The 5,351-nt window shown below is 39.7% G+C and overlaps 1 pseudogene; it reads right to left on the bottom strand.

The window, feature by feature from the left end:
* Window positions 1–946: 946 nt before the first annotated feature.
* On the bottom strand, window positions 947–4,981 carry LOC138076228 (olfactory receptor 4A47-like; annotated as a pseudogene).
* Window positions 4,982–5,351: the final 370 nt, after the last annotated feature.

Here is a 5,351-nt window from a genome sequence, read left to right as displayed (position 1 = left end):
GTGCAAATGTGACTGTGGTTTCAGACTGTGACTATTAAATTAACATATTAATAAGTAGGCTCAAATATCTTTATTAATCAAAATAGGAATCATTGCAATCAACACATTTTTGTCAATGAGAAATGTTTGTTTATTGTTGTATGTAAAAATCCAGGCTTCGGGAGTCCACAAACTCTTAGAAGTCATTTTCTGCCTCCTGCTGGTTGTGGAAGTGTTTTCCCTAAAAAAGTTATTGATATGCTTGAAGTAATGGTAGTCAGTTGGCAAAAGGTCAGGTTGAAGATGGCAGATGATGCAAAACTTAGTAGACCCGTTTGTTCAACTTTTGAAGAATTGTATGTGTGAGGTGCAGTTGATCATTACCCTGAAGAAGAATTAGGCCCCTTCTGTTGACCGATACTGGCTGCAGGCATTGCAGTTTTGGAGGCATCACATTGATTTCCTGGGACTTCCCTGGTGGATCAGACAGTAAAGAATCTGCCTGCAATGCAGAAGACCCAGGTTCAATCCCTGGGTTGGGAAGATCCCCTGGAGAAGGGAATGGCAACCCACTCCAGTATTCTTGACTGGAGAATCCCATGGACAGAGGAGCCTAGCAGGCTACAGTCCATGGGATTGCAAAGAATCTGACATGACTGAGCAACTTGCACTTCATTTCACTTTACTTCATTGATATGCTGAGCATACTTCTCAGATGTAATGATTTCACTGGAATTCAGAAAGCTGTAGTGGATCAGACCAGCAGCAGACCACCAAACAGTGACCATGACTTTTTTTTTTTTTTTTCGGTGCAAGTTTGGCTTTGGGAAGTGCTTTGGAACTTCTTTTTAGTCCAATTTCACCTTTCCAATTTGCTTCAAACACTGAATGACCATTCAATGGTTGACTTTGAGTTCTCCAGCAAATTCTCATGTAATTATAAGAGAATCAGCTTCAATGATTGCTTTCAATTGGTCTTTGTCAACTTCCAATGGTCAGCCACTAAGCTCCTCATCTTCAAGACTCTCATCTCCTTTGCAAAGCTTCTTGAACCACCACTGCACTCCACTGCACCAGAACTGTTCGTTAGCAGTTCCTGGGCCAGATGCATTGTTGAGTTGTGAATGGTCTCTGCTGCTTTAACACTCATTTTGAATTCAAATAACAAAATCGCTTGAATTTGCTTTTTGTCTAACATCATTTCCCTACTCTGAAATATAAAATACAGAGTAAATAATAGGTCATTAGCAAAAAACATAAAGTGAAAAATGTGCATTAAAATGATGCATATAATTTAACCACATTTAAGAATGTACTGCAATATCAAATGGCAAATGTTAACAATGCAGATACCACAATTACTTTTGAACCAACCTAATAAATATGTTTGTATTTCCACCCCCCACCCACCCCCCAGATCAAGTACTTTGGCCACCTCATGCGAAGACTTGACTCATTGGAAAAGACTCTGATGCTGGGAGGGATTGGGGGCAGGAGGAAAAGGGGATTACAGAGGATGAGATGGTTGGATGGCATCACTGACTCAATGGATGTGAGTCTGAGTGAACTCCGGGAGTTGGTGACGGACAGGGAGGCCTGGCGTGCTGCGATTCATGGGGTCGCAAAGAGTCAGACACGACTGAGCGACTGAACTGAACTGAACTGAATAAATGTTTGTATTTCCACCACCACCACCACCACCACCACCACCACCACCACCACCACCACCACCCCAATCTCTAGAATTACATCTAACAAGGTTTTTGAGTTTTGTTAATGAGTCTGTTTTTTGTATGCTTTTAGTTTGGTGAGGGGAGGGTTTTCTCTGTGTCTTGTAGAATCCTAATTCCCTGAAAAGAGACTGAGCCCAGCCCCTCAATAATATTTGCACAATTCAAAAGCATATATTTGTTGGAAAAGTATTTACCATAAAAAAAAGTTTATGAACCACATGAAGAGGAAAAAACATACTAACTTTATATTTATAAGGAGTACTGTGCAGAATGAGAAAAATTAAAAGACATATATGGATTGATATGGAGATATTTTTAAGCTGTTGCATACTAAAAGTAAATGCTACATCCATAAATAAGAACAAACATACATATGACATATACATTTGCATTTACAAATATTGTTCTCAGATGAAAATGAAGAAACAAATTTGGGCCAGTCTCTGAGTATGAGGCCTAGAAAATGCTGAAGGAAAATAGGAAATTTATTCAACACTGCATTCCATATACTTTGGATTTCATTTATGCTTTTATTATTATCTATTTTACTACATTTTCTTATAAATAGTAAAAATGTTAATTTTTTTATTTTATGTATAATACAACTGAAATATAGTAAAGAAGGAAAGCTATATAGAATTAAATATTTTAAATAACATAAATAAAAAAGTTCACTTAAATGACAATAATCTAAATAAAAATTTATTAAATTTAGAAATTTAAATTCCAACCCATTCTAAAGGAGATCATCCCTGGGTGTTCTTTGAAAGGAATGATGCTAAAGCTGAAACTCCAGTACTCTGGCCACGTCATGCAAGGAGCTGACTCATTGGGAAAGACTCTGATGCTGGGAGGGATTGGGGGCAGGAGGAAAAGGGGATTACAGAGGATGAGATGGCTGGATGGCATCACCAACTCGATGGACGTGAGTTTGAGTGAACTTCGGGTGTTGGTGATGGACAGGGAGGCCTGGCGTGCTGTGATTCATGGGGTCACAAAGAGTCAGACACAACTGAGTGACTGAACTGAACTGAACTGAAATAAAAATTGCACTGTCTGAAAAAGTATAAAAGATATAGATACATGAACTGATGATGTATGGCAAAACCAATACAATATTGTAAAGTAATTAGCCTCCAATTAAAATAAATTAATTTAAATTAAAAAAATCAGCATAAATATATAGCATTTTCCTCATTAAATCATTTGTTTATTATTAATGCCTTGCTGTATAAGCATTACAATTTTCTAGGTTGTAATTTTTTCTAATTTTCTATGGAGCTTACATTGTATCATGGAGCAAACTGTTATGAATAGCGCAGTTGTATGATTATATTATTTAATGATAGTTATAATTTTCTAGAAGAAAGAGAAATCAGAGTCAAATTTATTTATTTATTCTTTTAATATAAATTTATTTATTTTAATTGGAGGTTAATTACTTTACAATATTGTATCGGTTTTGCCATACATCAACATGAATCCACCTCAGGTATACACATGTTCGCTATCCTGAACCCCCTCCCTCCTCCATCCCCGTACCATCCCTTTGGGTCGTCCCAGTGCACCAGCCCCGAACATCCAGTGTCATGCATCGAACCTGGACTGGCGATTCATTTCATATATGATATTATACATGTTTCAATGCTATTCTCCCAAATCATCCCACCCTCTCCTTCTCCCACAGAGTCCAAAAGCCTGTTCTATAGGTCTGTGTCTCTTTTGCTGTCTTAAATAAAGTAAAGTCGCTCAGTCGTGTCCGACTCTTTGCGACCCCATGGGCTGTAGCCCACCAGGCTCCTCTGTCCATGGGATTCTCCAGGCAAGAATACTGGAGTGGGTTGCCATTTCCTTCTCCAGGGGATCTTCCCGACCCAGGGATCGAACCCAGCTCTCCCATATTACAGACAGACACTTTAACCTCTGAGCCACCAGGGAAGTCTTGCATACAGGGTTATCATTAAAATAGTTTCTGCATTCAAAGGAAATGGAACCTGATGTCAAATGACTCTCTTCATGATGGATGATGCATTTAATGATGCATTAATTAATATGAGATACAATGTTTCTTCTCCAGAGCATCTTCATAGCATTAGTCAACTCAGAACTTCTTAGACTGTAGATTAATGGGTTCAGCATGGGCGTTATGATTGTATAAAACACACTCAATAGTTTATCAATGGGGAATGTTTTAGGAGGTCTTGCTGCTGCTGCTGCTGCTGCTGCTGCTAAGTCACTTCAGTCATGTCTGACTCTGTGTGACCCCATAGATGACAGCCCACCAGGCTCCTCTGTCCCTGAGATTCTCCAGGCAAGAACACTGGAGTGGGTTGCCATTTCCTTCTCCAGTGCATGAAAGTGAAAATTGAAAGTGAAGTCGCACAGTTGTGTCCGACTCAGCGACCCCAAAGACTGTAGCCCACCAGGCTCCTCCATCCATGGGATTTTTCCAGGCAAGAGTACTGGAGTGAGGTGCCATTGCCTATCAGGTCTTACATACATGAAAATACAGGAAACAGAGAAGCAGACAACCACCGTGATGTGGGAACCACATGTCTGGAAGGCGTTCTGCCTCCCTTCCTGACTCAGGTTCTTCAGAGAGTGCAGAATGACTCTATAGGAGACGAGTAAGAGCAAAAACCCAAGAGTGCAGATCAGTCCTCCACTGAATGCAACTAGAAGGTCACTGACATAGGTGTCAGTGCAGATGAGTTTCAATAAGGGGTACATGTCACACACATAGTGGTCAATGATATTGGGACCACAGAATGGGAGCCCATAAACAGTGCAAAGTTGAATTACTGAGTGTAGACAGCCTCCAACCCAGGACACCACCAGCAGCACAACCCACACCTTTTGCCTCATGATCACCAAATAATGCAAGGGCTTGCAGATGGCCACATAGCAGTCATAGGCCATCACAAGCAGAAGGAAGACCCCTGATCCAGCAAAAATGTGCTCTGCAAACAGCTGAGTCACGCAAGATTCAAAAGATATGTCCCTCCACCCCCACGCAAAGAAAAAGTCTGAAATCAATCTGCAGGTAGTAGAAGAAGAAGAAGTGATGTCCATAGACGCTAAGCTAGCAAGAAAAAAGTACACTGGTGAGTTCAGAGTCTTACTGACAGTTACAGTAATGATAATGAGAAAGTTGCCCAGTACAATCAAAATGCAAAGACCAGGAACATGACACAAAGGACTTCTTGCTCCTTTGGATTCTTTTTGAGGCCTGAGAGGACAAAGTAAGATAAATTGTTCCTTGGTTCCATCTAGTTCTTACAAGAGCTGAATTCACATATAAGAAGCAGTTTACCTACAAAACAAGGGAGTAAAGAATTAAATGCTTAATTTTTTATTTATCCATTCATTAGAAGAATGTGAATGGAGTATCTTTTGGGTCCAATGTGCCATGAATATTTTAATTACCAGCTTGAATAAGCCATAGGACACTACCCTCAATGCTATGACACATAATGAGGAATTAGGCAATTCCAGCCATTAACTGAATGTTCACACAGTGCTAAGAGTCACATCATAGGTGTATATCAAATGGGAATCAGAGATTTCCCAAAGGAAGCAATCTTCAGCTTTTTTTTTTAATGAGGGAATAAAAAAAATGGAAAGAGAATTCCATGAAAA

This window comes from Capricornis sumatraensis, chromosome 3, assembly GCF_032405125.1.
Source record: "Capricornis sumatraensis isolate serow.1 chromosome 3, serow.2, whole genome shotgun sequence".
Lineage (NCBI taxonomy): Eukaryota > Metazoa > Chordata > Mammalia > Artiodactyla > Bovidae > Capricornis > Capricornis sumatraensis.
This window is presented reverse-complemented; position numbering and strand designations above follow the sequence as displayed.